The 16,854-nt window shown below is 41.1% G+C and overlaps 1 long non-coding RNA gene and 1 other non-coding gene across 2 annotated transcripts; one reads left to right on the forward strand and one right to left on the reverse strand.

The window, feature by feature from the left end:
• Positions 1-943: 943 nt before the first annotated feature.
• On the forward strand, positions 944-3,833 carry LOC125590700. Its single transcript, XR_007326704.1, has 2 exons — positions 944-3,417; positions 3,503-3,833. It is a non-coding gene; the product is annotated as an uncharacterized LOC125590700 (long non-coding RNA).
• Positions 3,834-6,558: 2,725 nt separating this feature from the next.
• LOC125590962 lies at positions 6,559-6,666 on the reverse strand. Its single transcript, XR_007326959.1, has one exon. It is a non-coding gene; the product is annotated as a small nucleolar RNA R71 (small nucleolar RNA).
• Between the last annotated feature and the right edge of the window lie 10,188 nt (positions 6,667-16,854).

The following is a 16,854-nucleotide window of genomic DNA, read 5'->3' on the forward strand; positions in this document are numbered from 1 at the left end:
AAGGGACCTAAGACATGACTCGAGGCCTACCTTACGATTTCTTAACCAACAGCCCGTAAGCCACATGACGGTTTACGCTTGGTTCGCAAGGAAAGATAAATGTCAAGTTTCCGCGGATAAATACAAAATTTTGAAGATAATTACGAAGATCGGAAAAAATGGAATATCACCATTTTTATGCTATGGCGGCTTAAGGGTAGAAGAGGAAAAGCGTAAAACGACCTTGGAGCTAGTATATAAGGAGTCCTAGGCGAGAGGCATGGAGAGGACTTTTCTCACAGCAAACTTAGCACTTAGAGCGATTTTAGGCAATTTTCCGTTTTTGTTATTCGAGCTGCGACTCAATTAGGTTTTTGCCGTCTTAGGGTTTTAGAACTAGGAATATCGCCAACAGCTCTCGTAGCCCAGACACTTACCTTGTTGTAAACGCTCAAATGCAGATTCGGAATAAGAACTATCTTGCTCTTTTTTTTCGATTTCTTATTTTATTACTGTTCTTGTTTCGTGTTCTGATTCCTTGGCGTGTGGTATTAGCAGATATCCGGGACCTCTGGGAAATTAGGGTTATCTTACTTTCCTAATTTAAACGGAAATCGACAGTGCGAATTTCGGTTCCCACAGTAAATGCCAAATTTAATTCCACACTAACTTTTCCCTTTTTGTCATAGGAGGCTACGTAATATCAGAACTACATTTACTCTTTGGGAGTGGGGGGTAAAATAAATTTTCTATTTAACTCAGACAACATTATCAACCTTTTAACAAAGACATTTTGCACCGAATACGATATCAGGTCAACTTCTTCCTAATCTTCCTGAGGAAATTGTTTGCAAAATAATTGGATTGGTTGGGGATGATTCAATTTGGCACCTTGGACCTTTCTTGCGGGCTGGGAAGCGTGGATTTGCTCTTGTCCATGAACCCTCGGTCTTGCAGACGTGCAATGTCACTCCTATGCTTATAAAATTAGAAATCCGCTTAGGTGGAAAATTCCACGAGTCCTTGCTCGAATGCGTTAGTGCTGGAAATACAGAGGCCGTCTACTACGAAGGTCTCTACGAACAACATTTGATGTGGAGCATGCCATCAATGTCTTGGAACCAAACGTCCCAACGCACGCATTGTCAACGTTGGACGTCGGTGTTTTCAACGTTTGTCTTGGTAAAGATAAAGAAGCCAGTAAAGTTTTTTTGGAGTTCGGTGCAATTCATGACAAGCTTAGGTCAGATGCCATATTGGAACTGACCGATGAGCTTGAGTGGAGATTGACTCTGTTCCTGGCGCCACATTTAAACAGCTACCCTCTAACCTTCAAATTTCCTGACGATGAGGTCATCAAATCACCAAAGTGTCTCTATGGCCATGATTACGCAAAGTACCTTGAAGGTTCCTGCAAAAACTACAGGCTCTTTTGGATCTGTTCCAATATTGCTCACATGCTCTAAAATCTCCCTTCGCTATGTTTTCTTGTTTTGTTTTTTGACACCGGCTATGATTATGTTGGTTTATCTATTTTCTTAACAAATCACAGTGCATTAACCAAGTGGTGCACATAAAATTTAGTATTTTTGTACATGGATGTTGGTGTACGTGCATGTTGGTGTACACCATTATCCATGTACACATGTATTCAGTATTCAAGTACATAAACAACTGCCATCAACTATGTTGTGGGTTATCTATTTTTTTTTACAAAGCGCAGCGCATTAATTGGTGTACCTAACGGCGTGTGTAGACGAATTAAAGTGTATATTACGACTGTTGTACATGTATATAAGTGTATATGAGGACTGGTGTACATGGATATACGAGTCCAAGAATAGTAGTGTACAACAATTGAAGTGGACATGACCACTGGTGTTCATGGATATTGGTGTACATGACCACTAGTGTACACATATTTTGGATATTGGTGTACCTGAAGTCAAAAAGTGTACATGACTTCAATTAACAATAACTTCAAACACTCCTTATTTTACCAACAATATGAAGCACGCAAATTACAACGACATAAACTGACAAACACACTAAAACTTGAAGTTAAGACCAATGATCCCTCCTAAAACAACAACAAATCCAACCGACGATGCCACCAACACATTACGAAGCACTGAACTCCTCTCAGTAAGTACCAACACTGCTCTCTTCAAAGGTTCACATTCTTCACTTTTGTCATTCCGCTGTTCAACCAGATCATTCGAGATTTGGACATTCGAGTTCTGGTGTGCCTGTTTACTTACCTGGTTTCTCAGCTTGGCGATCTCCTCTTTTTGTTCATTAATTATATCCCTCGCTTCAAGTAAAGCAAGGTGTTGCCATCCATGTGGTGGTTCCAGATCAAACCACTGAAAGAAATCGCACTTAACATAGTCCCGACCAACTCGCCGACCTCTGCAACTAAGGAATCTCCGCCTGGGGTTTTTACGCATCCACGCCCTCACAGAATTTGCCGTAAGGTTATAGTCGCAACGTACCCCATGCTCGGTTGAGGATGACGAGATGATACTCTCGGAGTTCGCAGCCACGAAATTTCCACTCTCCGAAATTTTCTCCAATAACTATGAAGATCGCCTAATTTCAAATCTCCCGAACCTTAGATCCCCTTCTAATCGATTTACTCATTTGTGGGGATTAAATAGATGAACCTACTAAAGAGACCAATTTAACAAGATTTATAATCTAACTCTATTAAAAGGAGAATAACAAGCCTTCTTAGCTATGCCACGTCGGATCAGAAAATCAGCCACTCATATTACAACAATCATCCATGTTATCTGTTTCTATTTGATTTTGGGCTTCGTCTTTTATTTTGGGCTTCTTATTTTGCCTTTCCTTAGTTTTTAGTGAATGTGAATAAATTCCATAAAAAATGAATTTAATATCAATCTACCCGGATCACATTCTTTACCGTTGGATTAGATTTAATCCAACGGACCACATCTGACCATACTCTCTCTCTCTCTCTCTCTCTCTCTCTCTCTCTCTCTCTCACTCTCTCTCTCTCTCTCTCTCTCTCTCTCTCTCTGTCGACACTTTGCTTTTCGCTTTTCCTTTATTTTTCTTCTCCGAAAGTCATCTTCTCTCCATAGATTCTCACCCAATCTCTTAATCTTTCCATGGAAACATGTAAAACAAAATTCAATCTCTCGTCAATTTCGTCTAATTCTTTATCATTCTATGAACAAAAAGCTTGGCTGAAAGAAGAAAACAGTCGAAGGTCACGGCTTTAGAGGAAAACGACGAAGCTCATGACTGGATGAATAAGATGACGACGATGAACACAAAGCCCACCACCACCAGATCTAGCTCTGCCGAGATGAATCCGACCAATATCTATCTCCCTCTTCACATCTCCTTCCGCTCCTCCCTACTCCAATGAACCACGCCGTGTCTGCATCTATCGGACTCGCACCTTCGGTCTCTGTATCGTGTTCCATTTGTTATGTATTGGTTTCTCATCAGTTTTATTTTCTGATTGTTTTGTGTTTTGATTCTTCTGTAGAGAAACGAAAAGCAGGATCTGGAGAAGCTGTGGTGTGGTGTGGAGATGTCAAAGGAAGGTAGCGGTGGTGGTGGTAGTGGAGCCGAGCAAGAAGAAGAAGAAGAGAAAGGCGGAGAAGAAGAGAAGACATAGATGCGAGGAGGATGGAGTCGGAAGATGAAGACGGCGGCGTAGATTAGATTTAGGTTTTGGTATATTAGGTTTGGTTTAGTTAGGTATTGGTTCAAATGAGTAGTATTTTCTGCCACAATTAACGCCAAATATTAAAAGAGTCAGCACACAATTATCTTTCACATATTTTTTTCAATATCAACATTGAAACAAAACTTAATTAAACATATCAAATAAATTCTTAATATTATTTAAAGATTTAAATCCTAAACATAATATATTTAAACTCATTTTCCGCGCGTAGCGCGGACAAAGACTCTAGTAATTTTAAAATTTGAAACTAAAAAAAAACAAATAAATAATTTTCAAATTAACATAATGTAATTCTAATAAAAGACACTGTGTTTGACATATCTCCCGAAACCATTAATCCCCTTTTGCATTTGAAATTTACTCATTCCTGGAGATTAAATAAACGAACTGATTCAAGGGCCCATATTGGAATCTTCACTAGAATCAGAATCCGACTTGTGGTGCTTCTCTCGGTATTTCTGATAGTCTTTAAGATCAACCTTACCGTCCAACTCATCATCACTCCTTTCGACCGGATCCGGAAGAGACCACTCACTTTCGGTATCTGCCGAAGTCTCATTTTCTTGTTCAACATCATGGTCTTTGATATACCATGGATTTGACCCATTTTCATCCACGGTATATAAGTGCTTTACTATCTATATATTATATATTCTATCCTATTAGGTATGTTTTCAGATTCAGGAGTATCTTGGAGTAAAGTGATGATTATGGAGCATTTAGGAGCTTAAAAGAGATTTCATCTGAGCTGGCCATTAGAGGTCGATATGCAGAAGAAGCAATCGATCGATGCACATCCAGTGTCGTCGATCGATACAGAAGAGAAGCCTCGACGATTGAAGATTATGATCGATCGATGTACATCCTGTACCATTCGAGACGCAGAACGCGCGACTTGGTTCCAGCCGCCTTTAAACCCAAGGCCTCACCAAATTACAAGACTACCTCTAACGAGTTTTTAACCTAATAGTTATATACTTGCCTAAGTGTTAGGAGGCAAAGAGAGCTTTTTACCATCATTGTATTCTTACTTTCAGCAAGAGAGAGAGAGAGAGAGAGTTTTAGGAGAGAAGATCATAGAGAGATTTGTGATTGGAACTCCATTGATTCATCTATTCTATTCTATGCAGTTTTTATCTATATTTTGTGTCATGAATTGCTTAGCTATGTCTGAGTAGTTTACTTGTTAGATTCAGGGTTCAAATAGGTTAAAAGGATTAGCCCCAACTATAGAATTTCTTAGTTGTGATATTCATTGATTGATTGTTCTTAATGCCTGTTCTAGCCTTGTTAACTAGAATATTGAACCTAGGAATTTGCATGTGTCAAGCATCCTTGATCATCCTGTCCTGAATCTAATCTGTCATGCTAGGACTGCTAGAGAGAGCTAACCGCTGATCTAGGAGACTAGTGAGCATTATCAATCTGCGCCTAGGGCTTAACTAGAAGCTATTGATCGATATCTTCATCTGACAATCGATCGATATTGCGAAAGATGTATCGATCGATATCCCTATAGGATCATCGATCGACACTTTCTTGTGATCAAAAGACGACAGTTGAGATCCAAGATCTAGTTAGTTAACCAGTGAAACATTGCCATCGCTGATCACTGTGATTAAGGAGTTGAGCTCTAATATATCTTGCATGCAACTGTTAGGCATCTATAGGATTATAATCTCCGACACCTGAATAGAAACCCTGCATCTAATATCTTCCAATAAAGTTACACTCCCAATCATCTTGTTAGTCGAGCAATAGACTTGCTCAATTAGGATTGCTATTTACTTTTAAACCCATAAAACAACAAACACCTAGAATTAATAACCTGACTAGATTTAATAGGTTTCCTAGCTCCTTGTGGATTCGATCCCTAAGTACTGCAACTGAACCTCTTATTTGAGAGAGTAATTCACTCCTTAGGGTAATTTGAGTGGTATCAAATTTTCTGTCGTCGCCGGGGAGCTTTGATCGCCATTAGATTTAGTGTTATTGATTCTTATTCTTTTCTCTACCCCCATTCTGACACAAAATGTTTTCTTGTCTTTTCAGGTGCATGCCCAACAGTACCAGAAGCAACAAGGACAAACACCTGCTATTCTTAGAAGATCCTGCTCACTTGGAACACTCGATCCGCAAAGACCAACGTTCCCCATCGATCGACGCAGCAGCTTTCAGTCGACCGATTCTCGCACCCAACCGTCGACCGATTCTCGCACCCAACCGTCGACCGACACCCGACCTTCATCATCGACCGATTTACCTCGTTCGACATCGATCGACACTACACCGCGTACATCGATCGATCCTCAGTCGCGAAGCATGGTTGCGATTGTTATTCTCAGACAGGACGAGAATGGAAACCTGTATGACCAGGATGGTCATCTACGTAATGCAACAGGTCAGAAAGTAGACGCTCAGGGGAATGTAATCACTGATACTGATGCTACATGAGCTTCTTAACCTGTAGAAGAGGCTGCTCGAGCAAGGGAACTGGCCGACTACAATCGTCCAGATGAGTACTACGCCAACATATCAGCTATTTGACTTCCAGAGATTCAGAAGTAGAATTTCGAGTTGAAGCCTCAGTACTACACACTCGTGTCGCAGATACCTTACTCTGGGTTACCACACGAGCATCCTATGGACCACCTTGAAAGGTGCGAGGATCTTATCGCTGCTATTCGTATGGATGGAGTCCCTGAGGACTACCTATTGTGCAAGCTCTTCAAGTATTCTCTGACTAGAGAAGCGATGCACTGGCTTAAGCAGCTACCGACAGGATCACTAACATCCTGGGCTGACATCAATAATGCTTTCTTGCGAAACTTCTTCGATGAGGCACGCGCTGAAGACTTGAGAAGCAAAATCGCTACATTCGCGCAAGAGACAGGAGAGTCTTTCAAAGACGCGTGGATCAGATTCAAGTTTTTCCAGCGAGACTGTCCACACCACAGACTCAACGAAGTGCAACTGCTGAGCACTTTCTTCAGAGGTATCGCCTTAAGGTATTAGATGGCTCTTGATACAGCTAGCGAGGGAAACTTCAACACCAGGAATCCGGTTGAAGCTGTGAGACTGATAGAAAATCTAGCAAATAGCAGCAGCACCAAGAACACTGACTTTGAAAGAAAGAAGTCTGTTGCATCCCGAAAGAAGGAGCAGATGGATGAAGTTAGAGCAAAGTTAGATGTAGTTCATGAGCTTCTCAGGAAGCAAGTCTGCTCAGCTGAAAGAGAAGAGGCTGTAGACATTGAAGGAGAAAAAGATGTGAACTACATTGGAGGTACTGGATTTCAGAGGTCTGGAAACCAGGGTGGAAACAAAAACTTCTATGGCAATGGTTAGAGGAGTTCACAGTTTCAGAAACCTTTCAGCAACAACAGCAGAAGCTATGGAAACTCATTCTACCAGAATCTACCACCACAGACTCAGGAGAGCAAGATTGAAGCAATGCTTGACAGAGTTCTGGAAGGACAACAACAACTCACTGTGGATTTCAATGGGAAGATAGATTCCGCCTACAACAATCTGAACACAAGAATTGAGACCTTAGGGACTCAGGTTAGGAAGCTTGAAATGCAAGTAGTTCAGACTGGAGACACTGTAAAGAGGCAAGAAGCCTTGGCTAGAGAGGCAGGAGTTGAGAAAGCAAAACACCACGTTAATGACATCATAGGTGATGATTTCTGGCAAGTGGTGAGGTATGAGAAGCTTGGAGAAGGAGACTTCGAAGTTGAAAGCTCCATGAGTTTCGGCGGATCACAATGGTGTCGACCGATGTCAATGGATACACATCGATCGACAGACCATGACGAAGATCGATCGACAGATTACTCTCGACATCGATCGACGTCGTCTGCTGAATCGACTGCGGAGTGTAGTGCAGTTCGAATCATTACTCATGAGGAATTTGCGGAGAAACATCCTCACCCACCCTCCCGTTTCTACGTCAAAATCGATCGACAGCCTGAGCAAGCAGTCGACCGACAGAGAGAGACTGACATCGATCGACCCCCCTCACCTCCCATCGATCGACGGACACCTCTCACCTACCGAGTGCGGTTACCATCTTTTGATAATGACCGAATCAATGCACTGAGACCACCACCTAAACCATCAGCCAACCCACCAGAACTTACAACCAACCCTTCAGACACTACACCAGAGCCTATGCAAGTTGATAAGGCAACTGAAGAAAGAAGGTTAAGGAAGAGGAAGGAGAAGATTCCTAAGAACCTTAAGAAGGAAGCTAATGAGCAGGAGATGAATGGTTTCACAAAGAGAGTCCTCAGAATCACAGTGGAGAAACATTTTGATGAAGTTTATTTCACACATAGGTTGTGGATGTTCTTCAGAGAGACTAAGGAAACTGAGGAGGACATTAGGAGAATATTTCATCATGTCAGGGAAAGGATGAAACTAAGGATCACACTGAAGAAGAAGAGTGATCCTGGGAAGTTTGCAATACCATGTGTGGTGCAGGGTATTGAATTTCCGCATGCACTTTGTGACACAGGAGCATCAATCAGCATACTACCTAAGGTTATGGCAGACCAGCTGGGTCTGAAAATAGAGCCTTCATCAAAATCTTTCACCTTTGTGGACCTTTCAGAAAGAAGCTCAGAAGGCATCATAAGAGACCTTGAAGTATAGATTGGTAATGCCCTTGTCCCAGTAGATTTTCATGTCCTGGACATAAAACTAAACTGGAACTCTTCACTTCTGCTTAGAAGAGCTTTCCTGGCTACAGTAGGAGCTGTATGTGACATGAACACCAACAGATTGTGTTTGACACTGATAGATCCAGACGTCCACTATGACCCAGTTCGAGTTGTGAGACAACAGGTCAACCTTGTGGAGCTTGGAAATGATCTTGGCTACATTGCAGCATGCCATCGTGGAGCAGAGTACGAAACGGAGTACTCGGAATCGATCGACACTCACACTGTTTCATCGATCGATTCCAATGAGTCGCCGACGACCGATGAACGCTATCCCACGTCGCTCGACGGGAAGCAACCGGTAGACCACTTCACATTACCAGATCAGTGTTATCCAGACTTTGCCTTTCAACAACCCAACAACAGAGGACGAGATGACTATTCAATAGGCAGTTGGGCAGACAGTGGATTCCATGAAAGTTTTGCAGTGTATACTGTAATTCCTTCATCCAATGAGGATCCTACAGAGGAGTATGATGAGGATTACTGGAAGGAAAAAGCTATAGAGATTGCTATGTAGGATGACGGATATTCGGGCCATTCCTTCAACAACACGTCTCCACCATCGATCGACAGAGTTCACTCAGCATTATCCAGCAAGACGTTCTTATGCATCGATCGATACCATATCTGGTACATCGATCGATATTAAAGCCGCCGCTTTTGAAAAGGAAAAAGGGAATATTCCAATTCCAAGTAGGTTTACCAATACCTATATAAGGAGTTTTGCACCCCAGATTACTTCTCACGACACCGAAGCAGAAAAGATGCATGCTCTCACAAACCAATCAGATGAACATCCAGGAGGAGCATTCAATCCAAAAACCCTAATTCCGCAGAAAAACGTCTACCATCGATCGATACTCCAGTATCAACATCGATCGATACTCATTCTAAAACTCAACTTTCTTTATTACTAAGAAGAATATGAGTATGGATTACGGTTTTCTAACTCCTGATGAATTTGGTATTTTCAGGGACACAGATGGCCATGCAAGAGCTATGGATGGAATAATTCTAAAAGTATCCAAAGAGGACATAGCAAACATTCTTCAAGTGGCCAATGGACCAGACAACTTGTTTATGCAGCAACGCAGCATTCCAGACAACATTCCAACAATTCTAGACGAACATCCAGGGGCTAACACAACAGCAATTGGTGCACACCAATCATACCAACCAGTTGGCCACGCATCGATCGACAAGGTTGCTCCAACATCGTTCGACAGGGTAACACCAACGTCGCTCGAGAAGGCACCCTCACCATCGAACGACAGACGTTACGAGTTTGGACATCGCGCTTATGACATCTATGGAGCCAGAAAGTTCAGATGGGAACAAAAGGACGAATATGGAGTCTACAGAGATGAGTTTGGATATGCAAGGAGCGTACCTGGTGAGATGATCCCTGTTACTAAGGACAACATCAGAAAAATTCTGGAAAGAGCATCACTATATGAAGAGAGTCACATATGTCTTCTAGAACATGCCACTTCCTTCACACATACAAGACTGGTACCAGAGATCTACACCAAGGATGAGATTAATGAGATGTTGACTGGTATTTGTGGAGCTCATGAAAGACTAGGAGATGAACTCAAGACATTGGTAGATGACACCTATCAGCCTTTGGACAGAGGTTACAATGAGATTTTCAGAAGTATGGCAGAGATGAGGACATAGAATGAGAGTATCCAGCACAGCCTTGAGAAGGAAGCTACGACATCGCCATCGATCGACGCCAACAAAGCAACATCGATCGATGTCAAACCACAAACATCCCAAATCCCTATAGAACCGCAAAGTTTGGCAGAGAAGAAGGATGAATGAGAGATCGCATACATCAACATGAAGATTAACGACGTCTACAACCCTCTCAACAACAACGTGGACTGGTTAAGCACAAGAATTGATCTGCTACAGCAAGATTTGGACACCATTCGCAAGAAGGAGCCACAACCAGCCACATCGATCGATATCTGAAACATCACATCGATCGACAGCAAGTTCGCAGCCATGGAAGATAGGTTACAATCTTATGAGGATATGCATGACCGTTTCACCTCACCTATCATGCGATACTTGGACAGCTTGTCTACGCAGATGATGAAAGTCCAGAAGGATATTGGCAAGCTTAATGATCAACATGATTTTTAGGAAGAAGGTCCAACATCGATCGATAGGTTCCGGTGGACATCGCTCGATGGGGAGAAACCTACAGAGCACCTTCCCTACACAGCAGAAGAAGTTGATCAGATCACATCAAAGCTTTACACTGCTATAGACACCATGGAGGAACGACTTGAGAAGCGGTGTGATGACATCTACTTTCTACTCGACTCGGTGGACTAGATAGCCAAGTAGAGTGGCTACAGAAGGAAGTCAAAGCCATTCAAAGGCAACTCGCATCTCAACACCAGATATCAGCATCGATCGATAGAGCACGCTCTAAATCGATCGACAGTACTGCACCAGCAACGATCGATAGACATATGGTCGCATCGATCGATACCCAGTCTACATCAGACGACGAGCAGCTGATACACAATAAGATGGAGTCAATGCACTAGGAACTGAACGAGCAATCAGCATACACCTACGACAAGATAGGATGGCATCAGTTCAGCATTGAAACTCTTCAGGAGAGGCTACAGAACATCTCAAATGCAATACATAAGATGGATGAGAGATGGACCAGAAACGATGAGGCCACAAAAAGTTTTATTGCAGCTTGGTCCAGAATGTGCAGAGATGTGGTGGATGCTTGTTTCCCAACAAGTAGCTGTCTTTCCACCAACTAGCCAAACACCTCCACAGTCAAGCTAAATGACTATAACAAAGCGCTGAGTGGGAGGCAACCCACAATTAGGTAATTTTAATTGGTTTTCTTAGTTACTAGTATTTACTTTCGTTTTCATTCTTTCAGATTTATTTGCTAAGATCCAAGTACGATGATGACCACCATATCGACTGCGGACGAAACGTCGACATCGATCGACATGCTGAAACCTGCGACGATCGATGCATACCGATGCACATCGATCGATTCCCACTCCGGTCAGGTTTATCTTCCTAACTTGTTACATTGAGTACGTATGATTTATTTCCACCATAACTCCGACTGTGTTACACTGGGACAGTGTAATTTAAGTCTGGGGGGAGGTTTACTGACATTATTTATTCTGATTCTTATTAAAAGGATTTTAATAAAGTTATACTTCCTTTTAATAAAGTTATACTTAGCTATGAGAAAGGGACTATGATCTTATTATTTATTTATACTTGAATGTCTAACCACTCTTTAGAACCATTTTAGATTTACTGATTACAGATAGTACTAAAGATGCTAAAGTGGATCAACCTGTCAACTATACACACTTGCCTTGATTGTTTGAAGGAACCAAAGCTGACCTCCAACACTAAACCTGACATAATTTCTTGTCTTGGGGCTTGGTATACACGGGATCAGATTCTTCAGACAAGTCTGGAAGGTAACGCCTTGTGTAGATTCATTTATCACTTTATCTCTCTCTATTTCGACCCTACAGTAGTTAATGTTATAAAATATATAAATATATATATATATATATAAATAAAAAAATCCGAAATTTATTATTTAAATAAGACTTAGGATTTAGTTAGGAGGAATCTGAACATGACTTGGTGACTAAAACCATTAAGGCTTGATTCATAAAGATTCCAATAAAAAGAATTCGAACGGGACTCGGAGGCGGCAATCTTCAAGGCTCGCTTCACAAAGAATTCTTGAATATAGGTCAAAAAGAAGTGAACAGGGCTTGGTGGCAACCGCCATTAAGTCTTGATTCATGGAAGCCTGTCCAATCTTGGTCACTAATTTTGCAATAAATTCAGATTTTGACTCAAGAGAGAAATCAGAGAGAGAGAAATTAGGAACTAACTTTTACCTGCAGTTCCAGATACTTGTCTGGAAATCCTTGCATCCTATGATCGATCCCTTCAAGGTAAAGCCTGCACTTTTATATTTATGTTAAGAAATGAGGTTAGTAGAGGGGAATGTCAGACAGAATTTGCTGAGTTGTTGGCTAGTTGAATTTGGTTGCTAAGCTAGGATATTGCATAATGTGCTTTTGTGATTAGCACCTTTTAGATGTGGATTGCAATATTGTAGAGGTGATGATTTCTATGTTTTAATTTTGTGAGTCCCTACTTTTTTCAAACCTCTTTCAGAGAGACTGCCTGTTTGTTTTGCTTGAGGACAAGCAAAAGAGTAAGTCTGGGGGAGTTGATATACCATGGATTTGACCTATTTTCATCCATGGTATATAAGTGTTTTACTATCTATATATTATATATTCTATCCTATTAGGTATGTTTTCAGGTTCAGGAGTATCTTGGAGTAAAGTGATGATTATGGAGCATTTAGGAGCTTAAAAGAGATTTCATCCGAGCTGACAATTAGAGGTCGATATGCAGAAGAAGCAATCGATCGATGCACACCCAGTGCCGTCGATCGATACAGAAGAGAAGCCTCGACGATTAAGATTATGATCGATCGATGTACATCCTGTATCATCGATCGATGTCGAGACGCAGAACGCGCGACTTGGTTCCAGCCGACTTTAAACCCAAGGCTTCACTAAATTATAAGATTACCCCTGACGAGTTTTTAACCTAATAGTTATATACTTGCCTAAGTGTTAGGAGGCAAAGAGAGCTTTTTACCATCATTGTATTCTTACTTTCAGCAAGAGAGAGAGATAGAGAGTTTTAGGAGAGAAGATCATAGCGAGATTTGTGATTGGAACTCCATTGATTCATCTATTCGATTCTATGCAGTTTTTATCTATATTTTGTGTCATGAATTGCTTAGCTATGTCTGAGTAGTTTACTTGTTAGATTCAGGGTTCAAATAGGTTAGAGGGATTAGCCCCAACTATAGAATTGCTTAGTTGTGATATTCATTGATTAATTGTTCTTAATGCTTGTTCTAGCCTTGCTAACTAGAATATTGAACCTAGGAATTTGCATGTGTCAAGCATCCTTGATCATCATGTCCTGAATCAAATCTGTCATGCTAGGACTGCTAGAGAGAGCTAACCGCTGATCTAGGAGACTAGCGAGCATTATCAACCTGCGCCTAGGGCTTAACTAGAAGCTATTGATCGATATCGTAATCTGACAATCGATCGATATTGCGAAAGGTATATCGATCGATATCCATATAGGATCATCGATCGACACTTTCTTGTTATCAAAAGACGACAGTTGAGATCCAAGATCTAGTTAGTTAACCAGTGAAACATTACCATCGCTGATCACTGTGATTAAGGAGTTGAGCTCTAATATATCATGCATGCAACTGTTAGACATCTATAGGATTATAATCTCCAACACCTGAATAGAAACCCTGCATCTAATATCTTCCAATAAAGTTACACCCCCAATCATCTTGTTAGTTGAGCAATAGACTTGCTCAATTAGGATTGCTATTTACTTTAAAACCCATAAAACAACAAACACCTAGAATTAATAACCTGACTAGATTTAATAGGTTCCCTAGCTCCTTGTGGATTCGATCCCTAAGTACTGCAACTGAACCTCTTATTTGAGAGAGAAATTCATTCCTTAGGGTAATTTGAGTGGTATCAATTTTATCCACCGAATATAAAGACGTAGGGAACCAGTGCTTGTGGAAGAGAATCTTGAAGGAGTCACTTCCCCTGTTGTGGAGGGCGTTGCCCCTGAGCCACCTCCCGGAGAGGAGAGGAAACCTTGTTCTCCGATGGAGGAGGACGAAAAATATGATAGTTGCAAGGAAGATATCTCCAATGATTCCCAGTTGCAAGAGAAAGAAACCCAACCTAAATGAGGCCATCCACAATATGACACTGACGATGGCTCGAATGATGTGGAGAGTGGTAGTAAACATCAGCGCACAAACTCCAACAAGATTCGTGGAGTGTACACCCCAGACGCAAGGTTGAAAGTTTTGTTCAGCGGCGAGAGGAAGGTTGAGTATAAGCCCATAAGGAAGACGAGTCGAGCGGTTTTTAACAAGTTTAGAGATATTTTGAGTGAATACCTGGCGCAATAAGTTTTTGATCCCATATTTGCTTATATACATATATACATAACTTCATTTCAAGGTTGTATTAAAATGATGAGAAAATATCGTTTTGCCTGTTGAAATTTGCAGGAAGTTCGAAATCAAAACTGGTATTGTTGTCACCAACTCCTTCTTCCTTGACATAGCTGAGCCAGGGAAATGGTTGTATGACGAGGTACTATTTATATTTGTACCGTCGTCACGTATTCGTTTTTTATCTCTTACGAAGAGAGTTTTGCAACTAATCTTTTTGTTTATAATAATGTCACACAGCACATGCATGTCATAATGAAAATGTTGTGGAGGCGTCATGTGCAGTTTCTAAAAAAAACCGGATGATCATGTTTGATCTGAACTTCAAAAAACTCATTCAATAATCCTGGGCTGCTTTCAGTAAAGTTGAAGATAAGCTACATTTCGATTGGGACAAGAACATAGCAAGTTATGTGACAGGAAAGACCAAGGGAAAAAACTTGAAGTTAGAACTTGGCCGCGATGTCGATATGGTGTACGCTCCAATGATGTGGGGTGCAGATCATTGGGTGGGTCTCTGTATTAACTTGCTCACCACGAACGTGACGATCCTTGATTCTTACATCGCTCACTGTGGAACTATAGAAGAAGTCGATGCATACATGGCTCTGCTGCTTAGCTCCTTAACATATATATTGTAACAGTACGTAGGGTATACTATTCACCACGTGAAGGAAGAACGGCGATATTACTCGTGGAGTCGCCTTGTAGGGATCTATCACAATGGAAGGACTAGCGACTGCGGGATGGCAAGGAGGAGATGAGTCTGATTACGGACCAAATTGTTGACAGATTTCGAGAGAAGTATGCAATGGACTGCTACGAAGAATTTATTGGCGATTTTAGAGTTACAAACAAGGGCTCAATGAAGTAGAAGTTTCTCTCTTTCACCTGTCGGTTTTCCAAAACGTTTTCCGCATGCATGATCACTTCAGGTGTGTTGTTATAATGGTGTCTGAACTTAATGTTTCGTTGGTTGTGTTTGCTTAGTTAACCAATGAACTTAAGGTGTGTTATTATAATCATGTATTGCTGTTTACTATTTTGAGTTCTAGTTACGTATGTAAAACAACATGTGTACACCAATCAAATGCAGCTGCACAGGCATCCATAATTCAACTGCAAGATCTTTTAATTTTAAAATAACGCAATTACTGAAAAAATGAAGTGAAATTAGAGAAATATTTGAATATTAAGATGTACACCTGTTGAATGGTGTACAGGCGTTAGGTGTTAGGTGTACATGTACTCCTGTTGAATGAAATTAGATCAATAAGAAAATGGAATAAGATTTTTAAGGAGAATGATCTTAGGTGTACATGTGTTCAGTTTAGATGAACACATGTTGAATGAAATTAGAGAAATAAGGAAATGAAATTAGATTTAAGGACATTTATAAGGAAACAAAATGAGATTTATAAGGAGAATAGTCTTTAGGAGTGATATGTGGCAATAACAGTTGCCACGTGTAATTTTAAATAGTGTAGGTGATATTCAAAACAAATAGAGCCGTTAGGTGATATTCAAAACATATCTAGCCGTTGGAAGAGATTGAGAACGAATATTACCGTTAGGATTTAGAAAAGTCGACTTTGTTTCCCTATTTAAAGAGAGTGAACGATGATGTTTTCTATTCTCAACAAACACCAAAAGGTATATTCAAATGCCACTTCGCAAATTATAATGACGGATCCTTACTACGCAGATATGAAACAACACAGAAGGGATGCGGATTGGCCTGAGTGTCTGTGGCTTGACATCGATCGATGTTGCTTTGTCTGCGTCGATCGAAAGCGATGTCGTAGCTTCCTTCTCAATGATGTGCTGCATACTCTCAATCTCTGTCCTCATTCCTAACATACTTCTGAAAAGCTCATTGTAACCTCTGTCCAAAGGTTGATAGGTGTCATCTACCAATGTCTTGAGTTCATCTCCTAGCCTTTCCTGATCTTCACAAATACATGTCACCATCTCATTAATCTCATCCTTGGTGTAGATCTCTGGTGCCAGTCTTGTAGGTGTGAAAGGAAAAGTCTGGATAACACTGATCTGGTAATGTGAAGTGGTCTACTGGTTGCTTCCCGTCGAGCAACGTGGGATAGCGTTCATCGGTCGTCGGTGACTCATTGGAATCGATCGATGAAACAGTGTGAGTGTCGATCGATTTCGAGTACTCTGTTTCGTACTCTGCTCCACGATGGCATGCTGCAATGTAGCCAAGATCATTTCCAAGCTCCACGAGGTTGACATGTTGTCTCACAACTCGAACTAGGTCACAGTGGACGTCTGGATCTATTAGTGTC

This window comes from Brassica napus, chromosome C7 (genome assembly GCF_020379485.1).
Source record: "Brassica napus cultivar Da-Ae chromosome C7, Da-Ae, whole genome shotgun sequence".
Taxonomy (NCBI): Eukaryota; Viridiplantae; Streptophyta; class Magnoliopsida; order Brassicales; family Brassicaceae; genus Brassica; species Brassica napus.